This window comes from Dermochelys coriacea, chromosome 14 (assembly GCF_009764565.3).
Source record: "Dermochelys coriacea isolate rDerCor1 chromosome 14, rDerCor1.pri.v4, whole genome shotgun sequence".
NCBI classification, from domain to species: domain Eukaryota; kingdom Metazoa; phylum Chordata; order Testudines; family Dermochelyidae; genus Dermochelys; species Dermochelys coriacea.
Window position 1 is genome coordinate 31,887,747 of NC_050081.1, and position 14,535 is coordinate 31,902,281.

The window sequence follows — 14,535 nt, forward strand, 5'->3', positions numbered from 1 at the left end:
CAGTGTGAACAGCCTCTCTCCCCCTCTCATGGTTACCAGGACTAAGAGGAAGTGGCAAGAGACTGTATTTCTCTTTGCTTTATTAAATGTAAGTACCTGTAAAGTTAGCTGCACTGAGTTTGTGCTCGCGAACTACCCCGAGAAGAACTGAATTTTAGGATTTTGATTGAATAATGCTACATGCTGGTTTATTCTTTACAGGTCCAAACTGGTGGGCTGAATGGAAATCTCAAAGAATATCTTTCAGGTAGGGTAGGTCAGCACAGAGTTCTATCAGAAAATGCTGGTTCAAAGGAACCAAGATGTTCTGCAGCATAAGCGCTGGCTTCCTCATTTGCCTGGGGGTGCTTGACCCCCTCTATCCAGACCCCGACCTCACTCCACTGTTGCCCCGCCTCTTCCCACCCCATTCTACCCCCTCCCCTGAGCGTGCCATGCCCTTGCTCCTCCCCCTCCCCCCAGTGCCTTCTGCATGCTGCTGAACACCTGATGACGGCAGAAGGGAGGTGGTGGGAGGGAGGGGGAGGAGCTGACTGGTTGGGTTGTCTGTGAGCAGGAGGCACTAGGGGAAGGGGGAGGAGCTGATCAGCAGGGCTGACGTTGGGTGCTGAGCCCCAGAGCACCCACAGAGTCAGAGCCAATGTTCTGCAGGAATGTATTAATTCCATTACCATTTTCTATGACAGCAGACACATAGGTTAAAAGCTATCTCCCCCACCAGCCAGCTAAATGGTAGGTGAGCTGTCAGGGTCTCAGGGACTCCTGGTTCTGAAGCAGCCTGTGTGGCTGGCTGCATGGGAGCCCCCTGGGCAGCCGGGAAGACCACCTATCTTTTCTGAACTCTTACAAGATTTATTATAAAATGGAAAATTCCATTCCCATGTAGAAAGAAAAGGAGTACTTGTGGCACCTTAGAGACTAACAAATTTATTAGAGCATAAGCTTTCGTGAGCTACAGCTCACTTCATCGGATGCATTCCACCAAATGCATCTGATGAAGTGAGCTGTAGCTCACGAAAGCTTATGCTCTAATAAATTTGTTAGTCTCTAAGGTGCCACAAGTACTCCTTTTCTTTTTGCGAATACAGACTAACACGGCTGCTACTCTGAAACCTGTCATTCCCATGTAGGTCAACTTTTATATGATTTCTTCTGATGTTTTAAACTAGTCTCTCTCAAACTAATCAGCAGGAATTAAGCACATTTATCAAAAGCAGAAGACAAAGTGCAACTTTCATTCCCTTAGGAGCTATATTATATACATTAATTGTATTCGAAGTCCTAAAGAATTGATAACTGATCATTATAAAGTAACTGTTGTGAGAAAGAACTGTAGACAATTTGATTGTTCTGTGCTTGGCCTCAGCATTAGCCTATGTCAATTGCTTTCGCAACTGTATGTTGTATTCAGTATGTGTCTGGAACTGCTAGCATCCAAACTTAATCTACAAGCCTTCTTTAAACTGTTGATTGTATACACATAGACTTGATGGTGAATTAATAAAACTGTTCGCTTGCTTAAGAATAGCGAAATGTCCTGATTTGAGAAAAACTGTCCAAGGTCAAAGTTGACCTGAGGTGATCCTATCATTAAAATTAGTAAGGTAACCATCCCTGGATTTGGGGTGGCTTTATTAAATTTCATACACATATGAGCTATACTATTTATCAAAAATAGGCAAATGTTATTTGTTACTTTTGGGCTTTAAAATCGAACTGGCACCTGGCAAATTTATAAAAGTTGACCCCCATTTACGCTTACACCAATAGAGACTCTTGCAAAAAGCACCTTGGCAAATAGATAGAGGGACCTTGTCATGGGCAGCACATAATGGAGGTCGGGGAGGCTAAGCTTTCCCAAACCCCATGCCACCAAAGGGCAGGGAGGGGCAGTGGCAAATTTGGAGCCTCCTGAAAAATCTCCCCCACCATAGCCCCAGGGCTGGAGGAGATCTCACTCCCTGTCATGGCTTCAGAGCCACGGTGGGGGCACAGAGCTTTTCCACTCTGAGGGCCACAGCAGATGGGTAGGGGGGAAGGAGCATGCAGGGGTGGGGCTGCATGGGAGGGGGCAGAATGGGGGAAGAACCAGGGTGGGGCTGCATGGGAAGGGGCAGAATGAGGTGGGGCCATGGACAGGCTGTGGTCAAAACGGGGGAGCCCCAGCCAGGGCAGAGAGCTCTGCCATTGTCCCAGCTGAGGCTGAGAGCTTGACCCCAGATGGAACCAAACTCTCATCTCCCCCCGCTCCGGGCCCTGGGGGAAAGGGGAGCTAAGAGCAGCGAGATGGGGCAGGGCCTCAGCCAGAAAAGGTGGGTCAGGGGGGCTAGCCTCCCCAAAGGGAAGCATCACCCACCACCCATGGACCTTCAAAATAGGTTCTTGCAAATGCCCACTCCACCTATTCTGGGGAGTATAAAAAAAAGGAGTTCAGCCAGAGACATTCATCCCATGTCCTGGAGTTCCCAGACAAGCGAAACTTAGCTGCAGGGACAATATGGATTTACCTGATTATCCCGTTGAAGGCTAAGTATGGCTTTCCATGTCCTTCTGCATGGCCATATAGACCCTGCCCAGATGCCAGCTCCAAGTGCGAAGCTCCATGTCAGATTTTAGCCTTCTAGGATTCTCTCCATCTATAGGAGGATGGAGCTGCTGCTGTTTGTGGACTTCCAGCCCATAACCTGGAGAACTTCCTTGGGACTGGCCTCATTATGTGACTCCCATCTCCACATACGTCTTCCTGGCTAATTAGTCATTCCTGGACATCAGCTACACCATTACCACTATGCTCCAGATACTGCTGTACCTCCTCTCCAGGAGGAAGAGTATCTCCTATGCTGGCTGCATCAGCCAGATGTACATCTTCCTCTTCCTGGGGATAACCGAGTCTGTCCTCCATGCCATGATGGCCTATAACTGGTACTCAGACAATTGCCACTCTCTGTGCTGTACCCTTATCAAGAGCAGGTTGATCTATGCCAGGATGGCAACTGGCTCATGGCCATGAGGCTTCCTCTTTGCCACAAGGTACATCAGCTTCACACCATGGGTCTGGTCTATTGCAGCCTGAACAAGATCAACTACTTCTTCTTTGAGGTATTGGCCATTTTGATGCTGGCCTGCATGGACACATGGGTTAGTGAGGTGGTAGATTTCATTGAGGGGTTGATACTGCTCCTGACTCAGTTCTCCTTGATCTTGGTCTCTTAAGCATTCATCCTAATGGCCATCTTGTGGATCTGTCCAGCTGAAGGGAGCCTTCTCCAGATGCACTTCACACATCACCATGATGATGGTCTTCTATGGTTCTGACATGTCCATGCCCTTGGCCTCCAGCTATTCTCATGGAGGTATAAAAAACCATCCATAACCTTCTGTTAAGTTCACCCTACATCATTTTTATGCTCCCAGCTGGGAGATGGAGTTAAGTACTCCTGCCTGTGTGTTGCTGGACATAATTTCTGCAATGAATCCATGCTTGGTGTTCAGATCCATGGAAGTTAATCTCCAGGGAATGTTTCCAGATTTGCAGTGTAATTGCAAAAATAGCTATGGTGGCAATTCCTCTCTTCAGCCCAATCATCCTTGTGTCTCTCTTAGCATATCACTTACAACCATTTGCAAATAGATGAAAATAATTGCAAAATAAAAAGAACAGGTTAATTATCAAGAAGGTCATTTCTTTAATCCAGTCCTTCCTGGTAATGCTAGGAGTTCCCAGACTACCACTAAAATTTATTACATTACATACATACATACATGAACAGTCACCTTGTAGAGCTATGTCAGAATATAGATTCATAGATACTAAGGTCAGAAGGGACCATTCTGATCATCTAGTCTGACCTCCTGCACAGCACAGGCCACAGAATCTCACCCACCCACTCCTATGAAAAACCTCACCCATGTCTGAACTATTGAAGTCCTTAAATCATGGTTTAAAGACTTCAAGGAGCAGAGAAGCCTCCCTCAAGTCAACCATGCCCCATGCTACAGAGGAAGGCGAAAAACCTCCAGGGCCTCTCCAATCTGCCCTGGAGAAAAATTCCTTCCCGACCCCAAATATGGCAATCAGCTAAACCCTGAGCATATGGGCAAGATTCACCAGCCAGATACTACAGAAAATTCTTTCCTGGGTAACTCAGATCCCATCCATCTAATATCCCATCTCAGGGGATTTGGCCTATTTACCCTGAATATTTAAAGATCAATTACTTACCAAAATCCCATTATCCCATCATACCATCTCCTCCATAAACTTATCAAGTAGTTTGATAAAACCAGATAGATCTTTTGCCCCCACTGCTTCTCTTGGAAGGCTATTCCAAAACTTCACTCCTCTGATGGTTAAAAACCTTCGTCTGATTTCAAGTCTAAACTTCCTGGTGGCCAGTTTATTCCCATTTGTTCTTGTGTCCACATTGGTGCTGAGCTGAAATAATTCCTCTCCCTCTCCTGTATTTATCCCTCTGATATATTTATAGAGAGCAATCATATCTCCCCTCAGCCTTCTTTTAGTTAGGCTAAACAAGCCAAGCTCCTTAAGTCTCCTTTCATAAGACAAGTTTTCCATTCCTTGGATCATCCTAGTAGCCCTTCTCTGTACCTGCTCCAGTTTGAATTCATCCTTTTTAAACATGGGAGACCAGAACTGCACACAGTATTCTAGGTGAGGTCTCACCAGTGCCTTGTATAACGGTACTAAAACCTCCTTATCCCTACTGGAAATGCCTCTCCTGATGCATCCCAAAACCGCATTAGCTTTTTTCACAGCCATATCACATTGGCAGCTCATAGTCATCCTATGATCAACCAATACTCCAAGGTCCTTCTCCTCTTCTGTTACTTCTAATTGATGCGTCCCCAATTTATAACTAAAATTCTTGTTATTAATCCCTAAATGCATAACCTTACACTTCTCACTATTAAATTTCATCCTATTACTATTACTCCAATTTACAAGGTCATCCAGATCCTCCTGTATAATATCCCGATCCTTCTCTGAATTGGCAATACCTCCCAGCTTTGTATCATCTGCAAACTTTATTAGCACACTCCCACTTTTTGTGCCAAGGTCAGTAATAAAAAGATTAAATAAGATTGGTCCCCAAACCGACCCCTGAGGAACTCCACTGGTAACCTCCCTCCAACCTGACAGTTCGCCTTTCAGTAGGACCCGTTGCAGTCTCCCCTTTAACCAATTCCTTACCTACCTTTTGATGTTCATATTGATCCCCATCTTCTCCAATTTAACTAATAATTCCCCATGTGGCATGGTATCAAATGCCTTACTGAAATCTAGGTAAATTAGATCCACTGCATTTCCTTTATCTAAAAAATCTGTTACCTTTTCAAAAAAGGAGATTAGGATGGTTTGGCATGATCTATCTTTTGTAAAACCATGTTGTATTTTGTCCCATTTACCATTGACTTCAATGTCCTTAACTATATTTCTCCTTCAAAATTTTTTACAGGACCTTGCATACTACAGATGTCAAACTAACTGGTCTGTAGCTACCAGGATCACTTTTTTTTCCTTTCTTAAAAATAGGAACTATATTAGCAATTCTCCAATCATTCGGTACTACTCCTGAGTTTACAGATTCATTAAAAATTCTTGCTAATGGGCTTGCAATTTCAGGTGCCAATTCCTTTAATATTCTTGGATGAAGATTATCTGGGCCTCCTGATTTAGTCCCATTAAGTTGTTTGAGTTTTGCTTCTACCTCAGATATGGTAATATCTACCTCTATATCCTCATTCCCATTTGTCATGCTACCATTATCCCTAAGATCCTCTTTAGCCTTATTAAAGACTGAGGCAAAGTATTTGTTAAGATATTGGGCCATGCCTAGATTATCTTTAACCTCTACTCCATCATCAGTGTTAAGCGGCCCCACTTCTTCTTTCTTAGTTTTCTTCTTATTTATATGGCTATAGAACCTTTTACTATTGGTTTTAATTCCCTTTGCAAGGTCCAACTCTACTCGACTTTTAGCCCGTCTCACTTTATCCCTACATGTTCTGACCTCAATTAGGTAGCTTTCCTTGCTGATCCCTCCCATCTTCCACTCCCTGTATGCTTTCTGCTTCTTCTTAATCACCTCTCTAAGATGCTTGCTCATCCAGCTTGGTCTACAACTCCTTCCTATGAATTTTTTCCCCTTTCTTGGGATACAGGCTTCCGATAGCTTCTGCAGCTTTGATTTAAAGTAATCCCAGGCCTCCTCTACCTTTAGATCCATAAATTCTTCAGTCCAATCCACTTCCCTAACTAATTTCCTTAATTTTTGAAAGTCAGCCCTTTTGAAATCAAAAACCCTAATTGCAGATTTATTTTTGTTAATCCTTCCATTTAGTTTGAACTGAATTAGCTCATGATCACTTGAGCCAAGATTGTCCCCTACAACCATTTCTTCTATGAGGTCCTCGCTACTCACAAAAATTAAATCTAAAATGGCATCCCCTCTAGTCGGTTCAGCAACTACTTGATGAAGGAATCCATCAGCTATCACATCTAGGAAAATCTGAGCCCTATTATTATTACTAGCACTGGTCCTCCAGTCTATATCTGGGAAGTTAAAGTCTCCCATGATCACGCTGTTTCCATTAGTATTTACTTTATTAAATACATTAAAAAGGGCTCTATCCATATTCAAATTAGATCCCGGAGGTCTATAGCACACCCCAAGCACTATCGTAGGAGACGCTTTCTAGTTTTCTTCGCCAATGTAATTTTTGCCCAGACGGACTCTGTCTTATCCATTGCATCCCTTCTTATTTCTTTACATTCTACCTCATCATTGATATACAATGCTACTCCACCCCCTTTACCTTTGTTTCTGTCTTTCCTAAACAGCATATACCCTTCAATACCTGTAGTCCAGTCATGACTACTATTCCACCATGTTTCTGTTATCCCTATAATATCTGGTTTCACTTCCTGCACCAGTAGCTCTAGTTCCTCCATTTTGTTACCTAGGCTCCTCGCATTGGTGTATAATTGGTTATAGCTCCAGTCTGGCCAAAAATATTAGCTCAGACTGAGTCGGAGAAGGAAACTATATTTAGAGCTGGTCAAAATGTGTCAACCAAACTCTTTTCCCACTGAAAACCATGCTTATATTGACTATGCAATGTTTAATGGGATAATCTCTTTATTTTTTACTAAATAATTTCCATTGCCTCATGGAAAATTTACAAAATGGAATGATGAAAAAGTTTAATGTGAAATGGAGATTTTCAATGTTTTTTATATTTCAAGGATTTGATTTCAAATGTCAGGGTTTTTTTCTGGTTTTGGAAATTGAATGATGTCAGTATCCTCTCTTTGTTTTATTGCAATATTGGTACTTTCCTAACTTTTCTCTGCCTTTTTTTTCTTTTCTCTCTCCTTTCCAATGGAAAAATTGTAGGAAAGGTACAAAAGTCAAAGAAAGTAGAGAAAAACCCAAATTTGTTGGGGCTGGGGGAGGAGTTTTAGAAAGTAATGGAAAATAGGGGGAATAACATTTTTTACATATTTATTACCAAATGGAAAAGGGTGAAAAACCAAAATATGTCAAATAATTTTTTTCACAAACAAATCTTGAAGAAATGTTTTCACATTTTTTAACTTGGAATACAGTAAAGGCATAATACAAAGAGTAATTCTCACCCTACTTTCTCATATGTTTTATCTTTCTTCCCTTTTGAAAGGGAGAGATCAGGAAAATAATGAAAACGAAAGAAGAAAACTTTTTTTTCTCAGTTTCCAAAATCCAAGCCAAAATGATGCTTTAATTCAAAATGTGAGACATGAGGCAAAATTCACTATTCATTGTTGAGTGCATATTACCTTTCAAGACCATTAGAGCTAAAAATGAAATAAAATTTTCAAATATTTTGAAATGGATGGCCAAGCAGCTCAAACAGGTGATTAATAGAAAGCAGAAAGCCTACAAGAAATGGAAGAAGCAATGGATCAACAAGGAAAGCTACCTGGTGGAGGTCAGAAATTGGATGGATAAAGTGAGAACTGCCAAAAGCCAAGCAGAGGTGGACCTTGCAAAGGAAATTAAAACAAATAAGAAAGGTTATTTAGCTAGCTAAGTAAAAAGAAAGCAGAAAAGAAGAAGTGAGACTGCTAAACATTGAAGACGTGGTGGAGATTAAAGATAATTTAGGTATGGCCCACACCTAAATGCTTTGCCTAAGTTTTTAATAAGGGTAATGAGGAGCTTGGGGGCAGTGCCAGAGTGACACATGAGAACAAGAATATGGAAATAGAAATGACCACATATGAGGTGGAACCCAGACTCAAACAGCCTGTTTGGACCAAACTAGGGGCCCCAGATAATTTCTGGTTTCAGAGTAGCAGCCGTGTTAGTCTGTATCCTTAAAAAGAAAAGGAGTACTTGTGGCACCTTAGAGACTAACAAATTTATTAGAGCGTAAGCTTTCATGAGCTACAGCTCACTTCATCGGATGCATACAGTGGAAAATATAGTGGGGAGATTTTATATACACAGAGAACACGAAACAATGGGTGTTACCATACAGACTGTAACAAGAGTGATCATTACACAAAGTAAAACTATTTCCCCTTGTTTATTTCCCCTCCTACTGTTCTTGTAAAGTGCTGGAAAAGGCCCACCTTGATTATCACTACAAAAGGTCGTCGTCGTCGTCCCCGCCCTCCCGCCGCTCTTCTGCTGGTAATAGCTCACCTTTCCTGGTCACTCTTGTTACAGTCTGTATGGTAACACCCATTGTTTCATGTTCTCTGTGTATATAAAATCTCCCCACTATATTTTCCACTGTATGCATCCGATGAAGTGAGCTGTAGCTCACGAAAGCTTATGCTCTAATAAATGTGTTAGTCTCTAAGGTGCCACAAGTACTCCTTTTCTTTTTACCGATAATTTCTGTGATGCTGGCACCAGAGGCCAGCGCTTGACAAGCCTGCAGGCATTAGCTAAGAACTGACAAACTCATAGCTGAAGATTAGACTGGTTCACTTGCGTGTTAGTGTTGCTCAAAATAGGTATTAGTCATATAAGAATGTATTCAGTGTTTAGACTCTATAGAATGTTTGTAAGTTGCTGCATGCATTAATCTTATTTGTAATGTCTGTATTTCATGCTATGAGGAAATATGTTAGTTTTGCTTTACATCTTTGAAAATGGTTGGTTTCAGAGTAGCAACCATGTTAGTCTGTATTCACAAAAACAAAAGGAGTACTTGTGGCACCTTAGAGACTAACAAATTTATTTGAGCATAAGCTTTCGTGAGCTACAACTCACTTCAAAAATGTTTACTCTAAACTTGTGAATCCAGATGGGAAGAGTGTTCCCCTGGCCCCCATCTAGAGGAACTATCAAAATCAAATGGGTCATCAAGGAACACAGCAATACAAAGGATTGGTTAATGGCCCTATCACACCTTGGAAATGCTACATGCAAGGAAGCTTGTCCTGTGGACTTGGAAGCTGAATGAAGGAAATCAAACAAAGACACAGGAACATTTTCCATCTCTTTACTAGGAGTACTTGTGGCACCTTAGAAACTAACAAATTTATTCGTCTCTAAGGTGCCACAAGTACTCCTTATCTTTTTGCGGATACAGACTAACATGGCTGCTACTCTGAAACCTATCTCTTTACTGTTTGGTCTCTCACAGGGCCAGAGTACCAAACTGAAGCCAGACCCAGAGGCTACCTCCTGGGTCTGCTCTGAAAGACATTTTGAATTACGAACATTACAACTCTGTCTCTCTTAGGATTTAGATTGAAGCTCATTTTGTGTGTATGCTTGCTTGCTTTAACCTGTAAATAACGCTCTTATTTCTTTTTCCTAGTTAATAAACCTTTAGAAAGTTTATTACAGAATTGGCTACTGGCATTATCCTTGGTGTCAGATCTAGCGTACCAGTTGATCTGGAGTAAGTGATTGGTCTCTTGGGTCCAGAAGCAACCTGAATGTGGTGTGATTTTTGGCGTATCAGTAAGTCCAGTTTGCCTAGGTGATAAGATAGACTGGAGAATCTCAGGGGACTGTCTGTGACTCCATAGTAAGACTGATACAGTGATCTAGGAATTCACATTTGTTATTGGCTTGTTAAAATCTAATTATAGACCATAGCACCAGTTTGGGGTGTCTGCCCTCTTTTTCACAGTCTGCCCTGAGGTAGGCATGCACAGTTGTGAAACACTCCAGACAGAGTGACAATCTCCATTGAAGAATAATAAAGGAACTAGCACATAAAATTGAGAGCCCAATAGCAAGGATTGTTAATGAATCTGTAAATTTGGGGGTCATATCCTATGACTGGAGAATTGAAATATAGTACCTATATTTAAGAAAGCCCTGAGGTAAGTGGGGACGTGGGATATCAGGAGGAAGCACAATCAGGAGAGCACGAGAGGGGAGTGCTCCTGCCTCATACTGAGAAAGCAGGACAAACAGCAAGTTATCTCAAGTGCCTATACACAAATGCAAGAAGCCTGGGAAACAAGCAGGGAGAACTGGAAGTCCTGGTACAGTCAAGGAATTATGATGTGATTGGAATAACAGAGACTTGGTGGGATAACTCACATGACTGGAGTACTGTCATGGATGGATATAAACTGTTCAGGAAGGACAGGCAGAACAGAAAAGATGGAGAAGTTGCATTGTATGTAAGAGAGCAGTATGACTGCTCAGAGCTCTGGTATGAAACTGCAGAAAAACCTGAGTCTCTGGATTAAGTTTAGAAGTGTGAGCAACAAGGATGATGTCATGGTGGGAGTCTGCTAGAGACTACCTGATCAGGGGGATGAGGTGGATGAGGCTTTCTTCTGGCAACTAACGGAAGTTACTAGATTGCAGGCCCTGGTTCTCATGGGAGATTTCAATCACCCTGATATCTGCTAGGAGAGCAATACAGTGGTGCACAGACAATCCAGGAAGTTTTTGGAAAGTGTAGGGGACAATTTCCTTGTGCAAGTGCTGGAGAAACCAACTAGGGGCAGAGCTCTTCTTGACCTGCTGCTCACAAACCAGGAAGAATTAGTAGGGAAGCAAAAGTGTATGGGAACCTGGAGGCAGTGACCATGAGATGGTCGAGTTCAGGATCCTGACAAAAAGAACAAAGGAGAGCAGCAGAATACGGACCCTGGACTTCAGAAAAGCAGACTTTGACTCTCTCTGGGAACTGATGGGCAGGATTCCCTGGGAGAATAACATGAGGGGGAAAGGAGTCCAGGAGAGCTGGTTGTATTTTAAAGAATCCTTATTGAGGTTACAGGGACAAACCATCCCGATATGTCGAAAGAATAGTAAATATGGCAGGCGACCAGCTTGGCTTAACAGTGAAATCCTTGCTGATCTTAAACACAAAAAAGAAGCTTACAAGAAGTGGAAGATTGGACAAATGACCAGGGAAGAGTATAAAAATATTGCTCAGGAACGCAGGAGTGAAATCAGGAAGGCCAAATCACACTTGAAGTTGCAGCTAGCAAGAGATGTTAAGGGTAACAAGAAGGGTTTCTACAGGTATGTTAGCAACAAGAAGAAAGTCAAGGAAAATGTGGGCCCCTTACTGAATGAGGGAGGCAACCTAGTGACAGAGATGTGGAAAATGTTAATGTACTTAATGCTTTTTTTGCCTCTATCTTCACAAACAAGGTCAACTCCCAGACTACTGCACTGGGCAGCACAGCATGGGGAGGAGATGACCAGCCCTCTGTGGAGAAAGAAGTGGTTCGGGACTATTTAGAAAAGCTGGACGAGCACAAGTCCATGGGGCCAGATGCGGTGCATCTGAGAGTGCTAAAGGAGTTGGCGGATGTGATTGCAGAGCCATTGGCCATTATCTTTGAAAACTCATGGCGATCGGGGGAGGTCCCGGACTACTGGAAAAAGGCTAATGTAGTGCCCATCTTTAAAAAAGGGAAGAAGGAGGATCCGGGGAACTACAGGCCAGTCAGCCTCACCTCAGTCCCTGGAAAAATCATGGAGCAGGTCCTCAAGGAATCAATTCTGAAGCACTTAGAGGAGAGGAAAGTGATCAGGAACAGTCAGCATGGATTCACCAAGGGCAAATCATGCCTGACTAATCTAATTGCTTTCTATGATGAGATAACTGGCTCTGTGGATGAGGGGAAAGCAGTGGACATGTTGTTCCTTGACTTTAGCAAAGCTTTTGACATGGTCTCACACAGTATTCTTGCCAGCAAGTTAAAGAAGTATGGGCTGGATAAATGGACTATAAAGTGGATAGAAAGCTGGCTAGATTGTTGGGCTCAATGGGTAGTGATCAATGACTCCATGTCTAGTTGGCAGCTGGTATCAAGTGGAGTGCCACAAGGGTCGGTTCTGGGGCCAGTTTTGTTAAATATCTTCAATAATGATCTGGAGGATGGCATGGATTGCACCCTCAGCTAGTTTGCTGGTGACACTAAACTGGAAGGAGAGGTAGATACACTGGAGGGTAGGGATAGGATGCAAAGGAACCTAGACAAATTAGAGGATTGGGCCAAAAGAAATCTGATGAGGTTCAACAAGGACAAGTGCAAAGTCCTGCACTTAGGACGGAAGAATCCCATGCACTGCTACAGACTAGGGACCGAATGGCTAGGCAGCAGTTCTGCAGAAAAGGACTTAGGGATTACAGTGTATGAGAAGCTGGAGATGAGTCAACAGTGTGCCCTTGTTGCCAAGAAGGCTAATGGCATTTTGGGATGTATAAGTAGGGCAATGGCCAGCAGATCGAGGGACATGATCGTTCCCCTCTATTTGACATTGGTGAGGCATCATCTGAAGTACTGTGTCCAGTTTTGGGTCCCACACTACAAGAAGGATGTGAAAAAATTGGAAAACGTGCAGCGGAGGGCAACAAAAATGATTAGGGGACTGGAACACATGACTTATGAGGAGAGGCTAAGGGAACTGGGATTGTTTAGTCTGAGGAAGAGAAGAATGAGGGGGGATTTGATAGCTGCTTTCAACTACTTGAAAGAGGGTTCCAAAGAGGATGGATCTAGACTGTTCTCAGTGGTAGCGGATGACAGAATGAGGAGTAATGGTCTCAAGTTACAGTAGGGGAGGTTTAGGTTGGATATTGGGAAAAACTTTTTCACTAGGAAGGTGATGAAGCACTGGAATGCGTTACCTAGGGAAGTGGTGGAATCTTCTTCCTTAGAAGTTTTTAAGATCAGGCTTGACAGAGCCCTGGCTGGGATGATTTACTTGGGGATTGGTCCTGCTTTGAGCAGGGGGTTGGACTAGATGACCTCCTGAGGTCCCTTCCAACCCTGATATTCTATGATTCTATGATTCTATGAAGCAATGTATCCGAAAATGGGGTCATGCAGGGAAAATATTTGGGAAAAATCATCCTAGAACAAATTTTGAAAGAGAGAGTAATTAAAGGCTTAAAAGATAAATGGCAATAGGGATAAAATACAACATAGTTTTACATGGTTTTACCAAAGTGAGATCATGCTAGACCAACCTGAATTCTTCCTTTAAGAAGATAATTATTTTCTAGACAAAGGAAATGCAGTAGATCTAATTTAACTTGATTTCAGTAAAGCATTTGATATAGTTACACATGGGGAAATTTTCATTAACTTGAAGAAGCTGGGGATTAATACAGAATTGAAAGCTGAGTAAGGGTCTGGATAAAGGGGAGACTACAACGGGTCATACTGAAAGGTGAACTGTCAGGCTGATGGAAGGTTACAAATGGAGTTTCTCAAGGATCAGTCTTGGAACCAATCTTATTTAACCTTACCTCAATGACGTTGGCATAAAAAGTGGGAATGTGTTAATAAAATTTGCAAATTACACCAAGTTGGGAGGTATTGCCAATGTGGATGAAGACAGGAATATTGTACAAGAAGATCTGGATTACCTTGAAAACTGGAGTAATAGAAATGGGATGAAATGTAGTAGTTCAAAGTGTAAGGTCATGCACTTTGGGACCAACAACAAGAATTTTTTTCTGTAAGCTGGAGACGTACCAGTTGGAAGTGACAGAGGAGGAGAAAAACCTGGGTCTGCTCGTTGATCATAAAATGACTATGAGCTACCCCTGTGATGCGGTTGTGTAAAAAGGCTAATGCAGCCTAGGATGCATCAGCAAGGTATTTCCAGTAGAGACCGGGGAGTGTTATTTCCATTGTACAACATGCGGGTAAGACCTCATCTGGAATACTGTGGGCCGTTCTGGTCTCCCATGTTTAAGAAAGATGAATTCACATTAGAACAGGTGCAGAGAAAGCTATTAGGATGATCAGAGGAATGGAGAACCTGCCTTATGAGAGAAGACTTAAGAAGCTTGACTTGTTTAACTTAACAAAATGAAAGTTGAGGGGACATATGATTGCTCTCTATAAATACATCAGAGGGACAAACACCAGGGATGGAGAGGAGTTCTTTAACTTAAGGGCCAATGTCGGCACAAGAACAAATGGATATAAATTGCCTATCAGCAAGTTAAGGCCTGAAATTAGACAATCATATGAATGAAGTTCAGGAACAGCCTTCCAAGGGAAGTAGTCAGGTGTGG